This window comes from Bos taurus, chromosome 18, assembly GCF_002263795.3.
Source record: "Bos taurus isolate L1 Dominette 01449 registration number 42190680 breed Hereford chromosome 18, ARS-UCD2.0, whole genome shotgun sequence".
Classification (NCBI taxonomy): domain Eukaryota; kingdom Metazoa; phylum Chordata; class Mammalia; order Artiodactyla; family Bovidae; genus Bos; species Bos taurus.
The window spans coordinates 26,715,635-26,733,781 of record NC_037345.1 but is presented as its reverse complement, the minus strand read 5'-3'; the positions used below and the strand labels follow the sequence as shown (position 1 = coordinate 26,733,781).

The window sequence follows — 18,147 nt, the reverse complement described above, 5'->3', positions numbered from 1 at the left end:
AGTAGATGCCAACTACTAAATTCAGAATGGATAAACAAGGTCCTACTGTATAGCACAGGGAACTATAACCAATCTCCTGGGATAAACCATAATGGAAAAGAACATCAAAAAGAAATGCATATAACTGAGTCACTTTGCTGCACAGCAGAAAGTAGCACAACATTGTAAATCAACTGTACTTCAGTAAAAAAAAAAAAAAAAAAATTTTTTTTAATAAGAATAAAAGTAAACTAGCTGCCCCAGTGGCAACCCACTCCAGTATTCTTGCCTGGAGAATCCCAGGGACAGAGGAGCCTAGTGGGCTGCTGTCTATAGGGTCACACAGAGTCGGACACGACTGAAGCGACTTAGCAGCAGCAGCAGCAGCAGCTGCTGCCCCAAAGGGGCTTCCCCATTGGCTCAGGGATAAAGAATCTGCCTGCAAGGGCAGAAGCTGCAGGAGACCCAGGAGATGCAGGTTTGATCCCTGGGTTGGGAAGATCCCCTGGAGGAAGGTGTGGCAACTCACTCAAGTGTTCTCACCTGCAGAATCCCATGGACAGAGAAGCCTGGAAGGCTACAGTCCATAGGATTGCAAAGAATCAGACACAACTGAAGTGGCTTTGTATGCATGCAGCTGCCCCAAAATGTATAACCAAAATTATAGATTTTAAAATACCTTTGGGATGAATTAATCTGATATAATTGCAATATATATAATGAGGATGACTTCTCTTTTTCAGTTATATTAAATTATTGTAAAATATAATTAAGATAAAATTTACCCTCTAACCACTGTGAAGTCATACAATTCAGTAGTGTTAAGTATCATTTCAGTTCAGTTCAGTTCAGTCACTCACTCATGTCCGACGCTTTGCGACCCCATGAATCTCAGCATGCCAGGCCTCCCTGTCCATGAGCAACTTCCGAAGTTTACCCAAACTCATGTCCATTGAGTTGGTGATGCCATCCAACCATCTCATCCTCTGTCATCCCCTTCTCCTCCTAACCCCAATCCCTCCCAGCATCAGGGTCTTTTCCAATGAGTCAACTCTTCACATCAGGTGGCCAAAGTATTGGAGTTTCAGCTTCAACATCAGTCCTTCCAATGAACACTCAGGACTGATCTCCTTTAGGATGGATTGGTTGGATCTCCTTGCAGTCCAAGGGACTCTCAAGAGTCTTCTCCAACACCACAGTTCAAAAGCATCAATTTTTCGCCACTTAGCTTTCTTCATAGTCCAACTCTCACATCCATACATGACTACTGGAAAAACCATAGCCTTGACTAGACAGACCTTTGTTGACAAAGTAATGTCTCTGCTTTTGAATATGCTATCTAGGTTGGTCATAACTTTCCTTCCAAGGAGTAAGCATCTTTTAATTTCATGGCTGCAGTCACCATCTGCAGTGATTTTGGAGCCCAAAAAAATAAAGTCTGACACTGTTTCCCCATCTATTTGCCACGAAGTGATGGGACCAGATTCCATGATCTTAGTTTTCTGAATGTTGAGCTTTAAGCCAACTTTTTCACTCTCCTCTTTCACTTTCATCAAGAGGATTTTTAGTTCTTTGCTTTCTGCCATAACCGTGGTTTCATTGGCATATCTGAGGTTATTGATACTTCTCCTGGCGATCTTGATTCCAGCTGTGCTTCTTCCAGCCCAGTGTTTCTCATGATGTACTCTGCATATAAGTTAAATAAGCAGGGTGACAATATACAGCCTTGACATACTCCTATAAGTATACTCACATCTTTGTACAACCAATCTCAAAAATTCTTTTCATCTTGCAAAACTGAAATGCTACACCCATTAAATAACTCATTTCCCCTCCCTTTGAGTCACTAGCAACTAACTAACCTTCTATTTTCTTTCTCTATGAATTTTTACTACTCTAGGTACTTCATGTAAGTGGAATCATACAGCATTTGCCTTTTTGCATCTTGCTTATTTCACTTAGCCGAATGTCCTTAAGGTTCATCCATGTTGTAGCAAGCATAAGAATTTCCCTCCTTTTTAAGACTCCATTGTATGTATATACCACAGTTTGTTTATCCATTCATCCAACATTTGGATTGCTTCAATCTTTTGGCAATTATGAATTATGCTGCTATGAAAATGGTTGTGCAAACATTCCTTTGAGACTCTGTTTTCAATTCTGTTAGATATATACACAGAAGTGGCATTGCTGAGTCATATAAGAATTACATTCTTAATTTGGGGGGAACTGTTATAGTTTCCATGGCAGCTGCACCATTTTATATTTCTACCAACAGTGCACAAGGGTCCCAATTTCTCTACAAGGTGATTCCACTTTTTCTACTATCTCAACGTCACCACATCTTGGTTCCCATCTTCTTTTATGCTTCCTTATTAATTGTAAAAAACCTATTTTACACATTTTTATTTACCTTTGAACAATTTTTTAAAACTAATATTCACTCACTGAGTGCCTACTTTTCATGCTGGGAATTTTTTTTTTTTAATGAGTAAGCACTAGCCCCTCAGCTCTAGAACCTCTCTGACTAGTATAAAACATATAAAAATACTCCAAAATTATAATGTGATATGAAATATAATCATATAATGTATGTCACCTGATATACATGTGTAAAAGGAATTCCCAGATGACTCAGTGGTTAAAAAAAAAAAAAAAAAATCCGCCTACCAATATAGGAGACACAGGTTCAATCCCTGGATCAGGAAGATCCCCTGGAGAAGAAAATGGCTACCCATTCCAGTATTCTTGCCTGGAAAACCCCATGGACAGAGGATACTGGTGGGTTACAGTCTATGGGGTTGCAAAAGAGTCAGACACAACTTAGCAACTAAATGTATAAAAAAAAAAAAAAAAAAAAACCTCTAAGAATGTTAGCTGATGTTTTGAAGAAAAGACAGCATTATGATTGGATATAGACTGCTGAGAAGGAGTTTCAAGTTGAAAGAGCGTAAAAGAAAATTTCATTATAAACCAGCAATTTTATGATACGTATTATATACAAAGGCAGATGCATTTGAGAGATTGGAACCAGGTTGGTCCCCCAAAATATTAAATGTCATGAAAAATTGTTGTTTATGTTTATATCATATAATTAAAATTCCATTCATGAAAATATAAAATGAAAGGAGGATAGACTCCACTCCCCGGAGATTAGCTACCTCTTGTAAACCAAGCTCAGCCCAGACCCAGGCATAGAAAGTTTAATGATGTTGTCAGACCATTGCAATTTAGCCCAGTCCTCTGGGATTGTGACGCGTCAGAAAGTAGACATCCCATGGTCAATCTGATTTAGAGTACTTTAAAAAACCTACAAACCATGCCTCCATTAATTTGAACATATCATAGAACCACTGTTAGCCTAAGTAAGGGCCTCCCTATATGGGGCATTTTCCAGTGATCATGTATGGATGTGAGAGTTGGACTAAAAAGAAAGCTGAGCGCAGAAGAATTGATGCTTTTGAACTGTGGTGTTGGAGAAGACTCTTGAGAGTCCCTTGGACTGCAAGGAGATCTAACCAGTCCATTCTAAAGGAGATCAGCCCTGGGTGTTCATTGGAGGGCCTGATGTTGAAGCTGAAACTCCAATACTTTGGCCACCTGATGAGAAGAGCTGACTCATTTGAAAAGACCCTGATGCTGGGAAAGATTGAGGGCAGGAGGAGAAGGGGATGACAGAGGATGAGATGGTTGGATGGCATCACTGACACAATGGACATGGGTTTGGGTGGACTCCGGGAGTTGGTGATGGACAGGGAGGCCTCGTGCACTAAGGATCATGGAGTCGCAAAGAGTCGGACATGACTGAGTGACTGAACTGAACTGAACTGATAGACATTCCTGAAAGAGAATTTTCACCAAACTTGCATGGTTAAAATCAATCACAGAAAAGTGATACAGATTCCAAGGACATCTGAATATACAGTTCCATCAAATTATAAACCCACACAGATGTATATGTCATATATATATGGCAGGTAGAGTTATATGTATATAAATATATGGGGGATATACATCTTTCAAAATTATTACCAAGATTATATGTGTGTGTCTATATATATCCTAAAGAAAGAATGCATACCATAGAATAGAGGATGCATGCGTATATGCTGTCACTTTAGTCATGTCCAACTCTTTGCAATCTCATGGACTGTAGCCTGCTAGGCTCCTCTGTCCATAAGATTCTCCAGGCAAGAATAGTGGAGTGGGTTGCCGTGCCCTTCTCCAAGAATAGAGGATAAGTAGATGTTATTGGCAGGTATGTATATTCATAGAGTGGATCAGTGGATCTTTGGGGAAAAGTCATTACTTCTTGCATTTATAAGGCAAGTTCACTGACTGATGTTTTGGGGAAATTCAATTTTAAAAGAAAATACACTTTGCATATAAAAAGCAACTATTAATGTAGTAGTAAATCATAGATCACAGTCAGTTAGCATTACCAAGATAGCAGAAAAGGGTACTTTTCAGATGCACAAAGTAAGAAATTTACTACCAAAATAATGTTACCACGTGTCTGATTATTTTACCCATGGAAAGAAAGTATGATACACAAGTCTTTCATTAATGTGTAGGTGCATATGGACTCACCTTATTTTCTCTATCCCTGGAGCCAACACTTGTGTAATTATTTGATATATATAATTTTTTTATCAAAAGCATTGGTGCACATCAGTGAGAACTTTCAACCACCTTGAAAATGACTTTTAGAATATTTCATTAGCAGACTGTCTTTCAGAGCCTGAGTTGACATTCATGTTTCTTCATACCAGTCTTTCATCCATAAAACCCTTTGTTCTGCTGAACAGTTTTCAGACAATGTAGGCAATCAAAAAAAAAAAGGAAAAGGAAAAGAAAGAAAGAAAGCATCCATTCCAGCATTTGATCAGTCTTATTCAAATCTCATCTATTAATAATCTTTCGAAACCTAAGAATTTTATTTCCCTTCTTTCAGTATCATATTTTTAAAAAAGCCTCCCAAGTTTAATGAAATGGGAGTTTGATATGTCATAGGAATGAGGCACAATTCATGGTTATATTTTATTCACTTTTGTCACTTTCAATAAAGTATATGGGAAATAACTGCTGTGTTCATTAGAAGATTTATTTTTAATTACAGAAGATTGAATTTTCAGCACTCAAACAACTGGGGAAAAAAAACACTCAATTACTTAAATAGCATTTTATACACAGCAAAAAAATAATATGTTCAAAATGAAATAATTCAGTCAGATATTTTTCAGTTGTTTAATAAAAACAAAATATTAAGTGATTATTTTGAGAAGCAACATGTTTCTAACTTGTCCTATAAAATGGGTGTGTTTTGGAACCCCAAAGACTCAGGACTACATAAAACATGGATAACCACTGTGTCCAGTCTCCACAATGCAAGAATCACATTGACTCCCCCAACCCTTCCAATATTTATGTGCAAAATATATATCATTTCAGCTGAAGTACTTAGGAAGCTTAAAAATGGAGCTATTCCTAAACAAGCAAAATTTTACCATATCTTGGCATGTTAAAGCACATAATCTGTGAGATATGCACATTTCAAAGCAGTAAATCCTGCTTTTCCTGTGCAACTATGCCTACTAATCCCACTACCATAATTTAAACAACCATTTGGAGCATTTAGTCATAAGGGTTAAACACAAACCATTAAAAACAAAGAAACACTAAGTTAAGCTTGATTTACTATCCTTTGTAGATTATGCTTCAGCCTGTTGTATAAAGGGCCCTTTAGGGGCCAAACTGGAATTTGCCAGATTCTTTCTCACAATAGAGATTTTAATTTCATCTTTTGTTCTACACTTTAGAATTTCCAAGTTTCATTATGTTTTATTATTTTGTTGTTAAGGCTAATTTGCTTTTATCATACTTCATAATATTATGCTTTGAGAATGAAATAAAAAGTAAAATTTGGTTTAAAATTATGTATCTTAGAAGAGAGAAATGGGAATTGTCAAAAAGAAATTAAAGAGTTATAGAAGAAGCAAGAATCTTTTTTATACTTTTCTTTCCAAAAATGTTACTAAGAATTTCTAAATATGTCAAAATACTTCTTAAACAAGAGAACCATATTTAAAATACTCATAAGAGTACCTAAAGGCAACTTTCAACCCCCTTCAGCCAGTTAGACAGGAAATACTTCTGTCAGTCTTAGAACCCAGACATTGTAATATCAGGATGGAAATGGAACCAGTTAAGACTGGAGAAAAACTACTTTCTAAGAAGGCTTTCCAAAGAAGCTTCATGGAGAGAAAAGAGTTTAGCGATAAACTTAAACTCACTTGAGAGATATTCCAGCATTTGTGCAAAGCTGATAAGGCTTCTCAAACAAGAACTGAACTTTGTCTGGATATAAGGGGTTAAAACTCATTTAAGGAAGACTACTCATGGGAGAAACAAATGGAGCGATAAACTGAGATGTATAACATATACTGAAGAGGGATGGGGCCATACTGAAGAGCTAAATAGAACACAATAGCTGACTGTGTTCATGCATTTGGATTATGCCTTTGGGATGTTTTTAGGGTTTTGGACATTTGAACATTTTGTATTCAAAATTTTCGCTGAGCACCTGCTGTGTTTCAAGCACTTCATTAGGCACTGAAGCTATACAGATGATGGTAAGACCTACAGTTTTGCAACTTGACAATGGTGAGAAAGAGATACACATACAGTAGAAACCATACTTGGAATTTTTAATTTTGACCTTTTCCCAGACTAGCAATCTGCAGTACAATACTCTCCTGATGCTGGGCAGAGGCAGCGAGCGGCAGCTCCCCGTCAGCCACACCATGACTGGAGTTAACAATGGGTAACACCGACAACCATCATGTACCTAGACAACCATTCTGTTTTCACTTACAGTACAGAATTCAATAAATTACATGAGTCATTCAATAATTATAAAACAGGATTTGTGTTAGACAGTTTTGTCCAACTGTAGGCTAATGTAAGTGTTTGGTGGGTTAAGTGTATTAAATTCTTGGCTTAACGGTGGGTTTATCCGGACATAACCTCACTGTAAGCCGAGGAAGATCTGTAATGACATCTCTCTCCAGGGGGGAGAGAGCATGTTGGAGAGCTCACATGCATATAAATGAACTTAGCTACAAATCAGAAGTGGACTCACAGACTTAGAGAACAAACTTATGGTTGCCAGAGGGGGGAGAATGTGGGGAAGAGATAGGGAGTTTGGGATCAACATGTACACACTGCTATGTTTACAATGGATAATCAACAAGGGCTTATTGTACAGCACAGGGAACTCTGCTCAGTGTTATATGGCAGCCTGGGTGGGAGGGGAGATGGGAAAATGGGAGATACACATATAGGCATGGATGAGTCCCTCTGCTGTGCACCTGAAATTATCACAACATTGTTAATCGGCTATACTCCAATATAAAATTACAAAGTTTATAAAAAAGAGAGAGAGTAGCGGTCAGGGTTCCTGCCCTCCAGCCCCTCTCTGCAAAGCCCCGGGATCACATCCCAGAGCTCCTTCAGGCAGCCTCCCAACAAAGCTCTCCCACACCAGGTTGCAACAGCTGCACCCTCCTCCTGCCCCATTAAGCAGAGAAACAAACACAGCATCATCCTCTTACCAGCCCTGTTCGAAGGCACTGTCGCACGGAGCTTCCCTTCCCCTTTCCCACACCTTGGTAAACTGTCTCTTTATTAAGCTCTCCTCAAATGACCCAATTTGAGAGTGTGATCTGTTTGCAGCTGGCAGCCTGGGAGACAACAGTCCTTATCTCGCTCTCTCGCTCACCAACATTTGATGCCACTGTCCCCTCTCTTCTTATCTCTGACTCTTCCTGCTTTAGTCTCCTTAATGAGTCTGTCTTCATGTGGTCAAGAAACAGTGACAACATTTATCTTCAACAGCCCTCCCACATAAACACATACTCTGAGTAAAAGCAGTGTGCTCTGATGGAAACACAGCTTCAAGACAAGGTCCCTAAGCAGGGCCTTTACCTGTCACACACACACACATACACATACAGAATCCAAATTAGTTTTGTGAGGTAAAATTCCTGTTTTATGACAAGTCAAGGACAATTTAAATATAAAAATTCTTCTCTCTGCCCTGTGCATTGTGTGGCTGTGTTAGGCATTGAGCACACTTCCCTCATTGGCAGGAGCACCCACTCAACCACAAAGAGCAACATTCTCCTAGCATCAAGACAGCTCCTTAAAGGACTCCTTATTCCTTCCTGATCTTGGAAGGGGTCACGTGACCACCAAGATGCTGCTTAGATTTGGAGTATGTAAAATGTTGATAATACGTCATTTGACGTACAGTCCTCTGTCTCAAAAAAACTTGTATGACTATGCCTTGATTTCTAACTGGCAGAACAATTCTCAGAGCTTTCTGAGATGCTTTTCCCGGGTTATATTCCTCAGATTTGGCTTGACTAAAATTTTCCAGTTCTTTCTTAGATCAACTGATTGATTTTTTTCTGACAGTTTTATGCCCCTCAGTTCAGTTCAGTTCACTCGCTCAGTCATGTCCAACTCTTTGCGACCCCATGGACTGCAGCACACCAGGCTTCCCTGTTCATCTATTTATGCCCCTGCTGCTGCTGCTGCTAAGTCGCTTCAGTCGTGTCCGACTCCGTGCGACCCCATAGACGGCGGCCCACTAGGCTCCCCCGTCCCTGGGATTCTCCAGGCAAGAACACTGGAGTGGGTTGCCATTTCCTTCTCCAATGCATGAAAGGGAAAAGTGAAAGTGAAGTCACTCAGTCATGTCCGACTCTTCGTGACCCCATGGTCTGCAGCCTACCAGGCTCCTCTGTCCATGGGATTTTCCAGGCAAGAGTACTGGAGTGGGGTGCCATTGCCTTCTCCAATTTATGCCCCTAGGCACCTCCAAAAAATAAATTCTGATTTACTCTGGCTTCTCTTCCTCTGTTTATCCCTTAAATTCTGTTTCCTTCTAGAGTTACATTTGACCTTTCCCATGCTTTTCTCTTTTTATTATATAGACTCTTTCTGTGAAGCTTCACATCTGTTACTCTGATTTCCAAATCAGAGGAAATGCTCAGCACTTTCAAATGCTTAGCATAATAATACTAGTTCTCTCCACTGACCTTCAGTCCCAAATATCTTTCTAGGTACTGGACAACTCCCTTTAGGAGTCCTCAAAGACCTCAAACTCAACAAATTCAAAATTGAATCAAGTACCCTCCAAAACTCACTCCTTCTCCTGTTCCATATCCTATTGAATGGCACTGGTCTCTGCTCAGAATTCCAAGGCACAAAGCTATGAGTTATCCTTCACACATCTTATTCCATTATCCTTCACCCATTATTTCAGCCAGATAGGACTATTGGTTCTGTCCTCTTAAATACATCTCGAATCTATCCCCTCTTCTTTCCTCAGTCTCACTGCCTCCTAATTATACTGCTGGAATCAAACCTTACTCTTCTATAATCCACCTTCCATATCACTTCTTTCTGATGTTTCTAAAATAAATCTTATCCTACCACTCTCCCTTTTATTCTTTAATGACTACATATTACATTCAGGATAATACATCCAAGCTTTCCAGAAAGACTTGCAAGACCCTTGCCTGCATTTAGATAGATATGCCTGTATCTATGGATAGATAGAGAGATAGCCCCTACTGTTTCTATCTCTCTGAAGAAGGCTTACTAATACAAGCTGTGACCTACAATAGAAATACAGTTTATATCACCATCAACATGCACACATCCACATCCACATCAAGTATATAACTAAACTAAAACCAAATCTCATGGCGAAATATTTGTTACTATAGGTGCTGAACTGCTGAACTCTTTTTTCTATTTTATTATTAATGCTTGTGTAACTTTTAAAATTACTTCTATGATTAATTAATAGATTTGACTTTCAATTAGAAAAACAAAATTATGTAATGTTAGTTGAATCCATTTATTCCAAGACCTTCTGAGATTGCAGTCTTTTTTCCTGGCTTTTGTTTTGATTTCATTTGATTGAAATTTTATAGTAATCAAGTAGATCCAAAGACTACTTATAAGTTATTGATATTCTTCCCAAACCTTGAAATTTAATTATTATTATACTATTTGCTATTATTATTTATTTTCTTTTTCAGCTTTGTAAACTTAATCACAAATTGGTATCTGATATATAATGCAAATTGACTGGAAATGCTCACTTTTTTCAGAGTAGACCTCAATCAGTCAGCACTTTCCTAACACAAAAGCTCTGGTGTGATATTCCACCAATTTATTCCAATTTCCTCAAAAAGAGATGATTTTTAAAGTTGTTATTAGAAGTCTACCGAATCATGAACACAAATAAATAAAACTTATGGTTTTATTTATGGTCATATGGTTTTCTTATTTCAATATAATAAGTTTAGGTTTTATTGTTTTTGATTCTGTGGCATATCATTACTATTTTTATAAAGTGATTGTTAACTACCATCAGTATTTAATTAAGATTCATTGACTATTATTATGGTTATTTAATTATCAACAAAGCAAAGAAAATTATTATTTAAATTTAATAAATGAAAATATATGAGTGCAATTAACTTTTCAAATAAAAGATATGCATTTTTTATTTTTATTGATAAACTATTTTTGATGTAATAGTTTTCCACTGAATGGACTATTTGAAGGAAGACTGATATCAATTAATATGTCTATTAAGCACCACCATTTTCAAAAGTGATCCCTAATTATCTTGCTGTAGGCTATTTTGATAAATGTGAATGAAGTATCTGCATATTTTTCCTACAACTAATATATAGCAAGAATTAAATTGGACATTCCTTGCTTATATAATTTTCATCTAATTATATAGCCATTAGATATATCTCTCAAATGCTCAATAACTCTGTCTTTATAATCAACTCATGTTTAATTAAAAAGCAGTGATGAACTTACTAACTCTGCATTAACTACTCATTTGTGATATAAAATTAATAGCGGGTCTAAATTATCTTAAGTGATTTAAGGATTTCCAATATACTCTCCCAACTTCAAAGGTACTTGATTCAAACAAACAGGAAATAAAAACATCATTAATTAAACATTTTCCTGTTAAATAATAATGCTTGCATTTCTATTTATTTTAATCTTAGAATATATTAACAATAAATTTACAAAACAAGAAAAACAAATGACCAGTGGTTATATAAAATTTATTCAGTGCTGTTTATATATAGTGAAATGTAATTTAAAATAAAAAGGAGGAGGGAAGCCTATTTCACTCTGAGTTTCTACCAGAAATAAAGACCAGCCTATGAATGGGGTTGTTACACAGTTTGCCGTTCTCTCTGTCTCTGCTCTGCTTCTCTGCTTCCCATTGGACTTGGAAAGCCAGTTGATCTATAAAGCAGTGTGGAGCAAAAGCATGACCCAAGGGGAACATTCATGATGCTCTGACCCATTGATATTACTTATCTGGAAGTTAAAATATGAGAAATAGAGTGTATAAAGTTGATAATAAGAGCAGAAAGCAGTAAGAAATATTAGGTAAGACATAAAAACAGAAGAGTGCTGCAGAATAGTAAAAATTCTCTTGGCAAATTTTAAGCATACAATAAAGCATTGTTAACTATAGTCACCATGCTGTATGACGACTTATTCCTCTTATTACTTACATACCCTTTGACCAATGTCCACCCATCTCCCCTACACTCAGCGCCTGGTATCCACCATTCTACTCTCTGCTTCTAAGACTTTGACATTTTTAGATTCTACATGTAAGTGAGATCATATGTTATTTTTCTTTCAGTACCTGGCTTATTTCACTCAGCATAATGTCCCCAGGTTCACCCATGTTCTCACAATGGCAGCATTTCATCCTGTTTATGGTTCAATAATATTCCAGTGTGTATATCTGTGTGCACGTATGCATAATTTTTCATTCATTCTTCTGTTGAAGTGTGCAGGTTGTTTCCATGTCTTAAATGCTATAAATAACACTGCAGTAAACATGGGGATGTAGATATCTCTTCAAGATAATGATTTTACTCCTTTGGATAGATACCCAGAGGTGGGATTGCCGGATCATATGGTAGTTTTATGTTTAATTTTTTGAGAAACCTCTATACTATTTTATATAATAGCTTTATCAATTTACTTCTCACCAACAGTATACAAAGGTTTCCTTTTCTCCACATCTCACCAACACTCATTATCTTCTTTTTAATGATAGGTATCTTAACAAGTGTGAGGTGATACCTTATTGTGATTTTGATTGCATTTCCCTTATGATTATTGATGTTGAGCTGCTTTTTATATACCTATTTACCATTTGCATATCTTCTTTTTAGCATATGTCTACCCAAGTCCTTAGCCCATTTTTCAATTAAGCTATTTGTTTTCTGCTATCAAGCTGTTTGAATTCCTCTCAGTCTTTTCTACTAAATATGTCATTACTATACATAAAAGCTAAGATTTTTTTAATTTTAAATAAAAAGTTAAAATACATTTTTTTTAAATCTCTTACTGAGGGCAGAAGATGATCAGATCTGAGAGCTAGAGTTGGACTTCATCTGGAAAAACTTTCCTCTATCACATTCAGCATCCAACTCCTTGGTGATTGGCTTTTCTATGATCCTATGAAGCCCATTAACACAAAAAAGAAACAAAAATAAGAGACTGTTAAAATAAATTATAGTGTGATAGAATTCCATAGACTTAGTAAAAGTGGCATTATAAAAGTATTTTATTAGCTTAGAAATATGAAAATGAAGTAATAAATCACAATATAAAACTGTCATCCAATATGTGTGGTTTCTTTTGTTAAAAATAAAATGCATATTTTAATATATGGTAGACAAATATATAATCTAGATAAATACTTAGGCCAACATGTTAAAAGCGTCACTTCTTAGTGGTGAAATTGTGATTGATTTCATTTTCTTATCTTTCGCATTTTCTAAATTTCTAAAAGAATTTTCTAAATGTCTTCTCTAAACATGTTTAACTTGTATAATCAAAACAAAGTAAAATTTAAAAATACGAAAGCAATGTCTGTCCCTAAGTGTTTAGGATTATGCTTTTCCCTTACTTTTTTGTGACAAGCAACTATTACTTTTACCATTGAAGAAAATATAATTTCAAAACAGCATAGGTAAAATATAAAATGAGAGAATGCTTGATTCCACATGAGACTTTAATCAGGATTATGATACACTATTAATATATCCTACATAAGCAACTCTGTAGTTAAAACACACCACTATAGAAACAACTTTTACAAAAAATATAGTACTATATAAGCTTGTTCAGTGCCAAGGATTTCCAGTGACAAATTGATCTTTAAAACGTCTGTAATACACAAAGGTTTTATACACACACACATGCGCACACACACACACACACATGCACATACACACACATACACACGGGCTTCCCTGGTGGTTCAAAGGTAAAGAATCTGCTGCAATGCAGGAGACCCCAGGTTTGATCCCTAGGTCAGGAAGATCCCCTGGAGAAGGGAATGGCTACCCATTCCAGTATTCTTGCCTGGAGAATTCCATGGACAGAAGAGCTTGGCGGGCTATAGTCCATGGGGTCACAAAGAGTTGGACACAGACTGAGTCACTTTCACTTTCACTTTTTTCATATACATATATATTTATACACACACACACACACACATATATACACAGACACACACACAGAAGAGCCTGGCATGCTGCAGCCCACGGGGTTGCAGAGAGTCAGACATGACCTGGTGACTGAACAACACCACACATACATACACACACATCTTCTTAATCATACAACTCAGTAGCAAAAAAATAAACAATCCAACTTAAAAAAGGGCAGAACTTAATAGTCATTTTTCCAAAGAAGACATACAAATGGCCAACAGATACATGTAAAGGTATTCAACATCACTAATAATTAGGAAAATGCAAATCAAAGTCACATTGAGGTATCACTTCACGTCTGTTAGAGTGACTATTATTTTTTTAAAAAATAAGTGTTTTGTTAGTAAAGATATGTAGACAAGGGAACCCTTGCACGCCATGGATAGAAAATTAGTACAGCCATTATGACTAACAGTATGGAAGTTCCTCAAAATATTAAATATAGGACTACTGTGAGGTCTAGCAATTCCACTTCTGGGTATTCATCCAAAGGTACTGAAATCATGGTGTTGAAAAGACACTTGCACTCCATGTCCATTACAGCATCATTCACAATAACCAAGAAATGGCAGCAACCTAAATTTCCATCAGTGGATGAATGGATAAAGAACATGTGGTATATACATAAAGTGGAAAACTAATCAGGCTGAAAAAAGAGGGAAATCTGCCATTTGTGACAACATGGCTCAACTTAAAGGACATTGAAGTGAAGTGAAGTGAAGTCGCTCAGTCGTGTCCGACTCTTTGCGACCCCGTGGACTGTAGCCCACCAGGCTCCTCCGTCCATGGGATTCTCCAGGCAAGAGTACTGGAGTGGGTTGCCATTTCCTTCTCCAGGGGATCTTCGTGAAATAAGCCAGATTCAGAATAACAATATTATAATATCATTTATATGTGGAATCTAAAAATGTCAAACTCAAAGCAGCAGAGAGTGGAATGATGGCTACCAGGGGCTCTGGGTAGAAAAATGGAGAAATGCTGGCCAAAGGGTACAAACTTTCAGTTATAAGATGAATAAGTTCTAGAAAGATATATATTTCAGTTATAATGATGAGTAAGTTATACTCATCATACAACACGATGAGTATAATGAACAATATTGTACTGTATACTTGAAACCTGCTACCTATTCAGTGTGCTCACCACACACACAGAAAAGAAGATGGTAACTATGTGAGGCGATGGACATGTTAATTAGCTTGATGTGATGGTTCTTTCACAATGTATGTGAAAATCAAATTTTCAAATTTTACATTATATATATATATTTTTTTAATTGTCAATTATATCTCAGTAAACCTGGGGGAATAAAGAGACAGTCACATGATGGAGATAGAAGAACACAGCAATGAGAAGCCTGCACATAACTAGAGAGTAGCCCCCACTCGCCACAACTAAAGAAAAGCCCTCCCAGCAGCGAGGGTCCAGCACAGTCACAAATAAATAAAGAAATAAACTTTCAAAGGAAAGAAGCGTCACAGAATGAAGTCAGAAAGAGAAAAACAAATACTGTACATAAATGCATATAGGTGGAATCTAGAAAAACGGTAGGGATGACTCTATTTGCAAAGCATAAATAAAGACGCAGATGAGAACAAATGTATGGATACCAAGGGGGAAAGGTGGTGGGGTGGGATGAATTTGGGGACTGGGATTGACATATACACTACTGAGACTGTGGATAAAATAGGTAACTAACAAGAACCTACTGCATAGCACAGAGAACTCCACTCAGTGCTCTTGGTGACCTACATGGGAAGGGAATCCAAAAAGAGAGGATATAGGAAAGAATATAGCTGATTCATTTTGCTGTATAGCAAAACCTAACACAACATTGTAAAGTAACTGCACTACAATAAAAATTAATTTAAAAAAAATGTTTAAATGAGGTAAAGACAAAGATGATAATATGAGATTATGAGCATGTTCAATGTACAAAGAAGAAAGTGGGGGAAACTGGAGAATATTGTGGTCAGAAAAAACAATCTCTGACAATAAAGATATTTTGAATTATTGCCACTTAACTATGAGCAAGAGAAATAAACTATGTAATGAGATTAGTCATTGTATACAAATAGAAATGTATACTGAAAAAACTCTTGAGTAGATCAGTAGATCTTATTTAACCTATAAATAAAAGACTTCTAAATAGTAATAGAAAGCAAAGATAAAACTTTACCAGCCTATGATGATTTACCAAGCAATCCCTACAGAGGTTCTATCTTGATTATTTTCTACAACTTAGAAAGCTGCCACCAGGAAAATAATTGTGTGATTGATTATGAAATAATCGTTCAGCTCTTCAAAACACAGAAAACCAAGAAAATCCAGAATATAGTCATCCATCCATCCAATTATTCATGTAACAAGTATTGTTTACCAACATGCTAGCACCCAGAAATTGCTCCATGAATCAAACACTTAAGAACTGAGCACTGGGACTTCCCTGGTGATCTGGTGGTTAAGACTTCACCCTCCACTAGAGCTGTGCATGTTGATCCCTGGGTGGGGAGCTAAGGATCCCATGTGCCTTGTAACATTGTAACAGAAGTAACATTGTAACAAGTCCAATAGAGACTTTTTAAAAAATGGTCCACATCAAAAAAATTTTTTTAATTTTTAAAAAATTTAAAAAAGAACTGAGCATTATGCTAATAGTAAGCTCACAAAGATGAACAAGGCACCATTCAAAGCACTGAAGAGCTCACAAATTAGAAGAAAGAGTTGGAAATGTGAACAAACAGCTATAACGCATGTTAATGCTGGATATGTAGCTAGGAGTGCAATTCTACCTTTCAAAAAATTATTTTATTATGATTATGTAAATTCAGATTAACCTGAGCAAATGTGGACAAAGACTGGCATGAATCATAAGCATTTATAAACAATATCCTAATCAAATTAGACCAAGTTCTAAAAGTAATTTTTATACCTATGTACAATTTAAAGACTGTTTAAAGACTGACAGTCATACCCATTACAGCTTAACTCTGGCTTTTCCTCTGGGGTCACAAAGAGTCAAACATGACTGAGTGACCAACACTTTCCTAATGGGGCTAAACAGGCTATGCTGTGCTCAGTCGCTAAGTCATGTCCAACTCTTTGCAACCCCACGGACTATAGCCTAGGAGGCTCCTCTGTCTCTGGAATTTTCCAGGTACGAATACTAGAGTGGGTTGTCATTTCCCCATTCCAGGGGATCTTCCTGACCCAGAAATCAAACCTGTGTCTCCTGAATCTCCTGCACTGCAGGCAGATTCTTTACCATTGAGCCACCTGACACAGACTTCATTTCTGAGTAAGACTGATGTGTGTTGAGTCAGCACTGAAAATGCTAGTCAAGCTTTCACATCAACAGTATCTGAGGACAACTGAGAATAATAAGCCTTTTAACAACTTGAACGGAACCATTTTAAAAAAGAAAAACAGTAAAAGGAAAAAAAGAATAAAAATAAAATAAACGTATGACCTTGGCTCGCCAACTTTTATCCGCATACTTCTTGTTTGAACCATGTCCCATGGGTCTGTCTGCACAAGGGGGACTGCTGCTCTCCTTTGTAAGCTTGGGATGCCTGCCTCTCTCCCCAATCCCAGCCCCAGTAGGGTGTCGACTTGTGATCAACAGAGAAATAGATCATGGAGAAGTGGGCTATTTTTCCACATCGCCTGTTTCCCCGCAACTGCCTTTTTCCTGGTCTGGAAGAAAAGTTTCCATGACAACCAAGTCGCTAACGTTCGCTCCCCACCAGCTGACTTGCTTGCCTCCCAAATGATCAGCTGGATATTGTGTTAAAATTATTTTACAGCGGCTGGCTAATCTGCAGGGATTATTTGTCTGTTTATTTTTGAGAAATGGGCTCCTTGCTGAAACTTCTTCAGTGGGCCTAACTTATTTTTCTTGTACTTTAAAAGCATAATCTCAACTACACAGAACAAGTTTACGCCAACATTAGAGAGTCACCTCCCAGGAAATAAAATATGAACGTGAAGCTTCCTTTCTCATGTAAGTGCTTCAAGGGCAGAACCAAGCTTGATTTTTCTTTCCCTCCTCAGGTGCCTAACACATGGTCTGGCAGGTGGTGTACATAAAATGAATGTTGAATATCTTATCACCTGAGATTCTCCAAACAGAGTATTTTATGTTTAGGTTGATGGGTTGAGGCAGAATTAACCTCCTAGCAATGTAATAATCTTTTTGTTTTTAAAAATGTCTGCCTATGCGAAAGGCAGGAAACTTACAGCAGAGTATTAATACATGGCAATTATTAAGACTGTGCCTGTAAGAAAAACTGGAAGGGGACATCCCTAGCAATCCAGTGGTTAAGAATCTGCTTGCAATGCAAGGGATGCAGGTTCGATCTCTGGTCAGGAACTAAGATCTCTCATGCCATGGGGTAACTAAGACCACCTACCACAAAGACTGGAAGGAAATATACTAAAATATTTACAATTGTTATGTTTAGTAGATGGAAATGTGGAAGTATTTCTTCTGATTTCTCAACTTAATTTTTTCTTTTTTGTTAACTAAATG

At 37.1% G+C, this 18,147-nt stretch overlaps 1 long non-coding RNA gene across 1 annotated transcript in view; it reads right to left on the bottom strand.

Moving 5' to 3' along the window:
• Positions 1–17,301, bottom strand: part of LOC132342817 (uncharacterized) — a 76,029-nt gene extending 58,728 nt beyond the window's left edge. Inside the window, exons 1-2 of the long non-coding RNA XR_009491336.1 lie at positions 17,086–17,301; positions 12,464–12,573 (exon numbers count right to left, since the gene is read on the bottom strand). This is a non-coding gene — a long non-coding RNA (uncharacterized lncRNA). The remainder of the gene's footprint in view (positions 1–12,463; positions 12,574–17,085) is intronic.
• Positions 17,302–18,147: the final 846 nt, after the last annotated feature.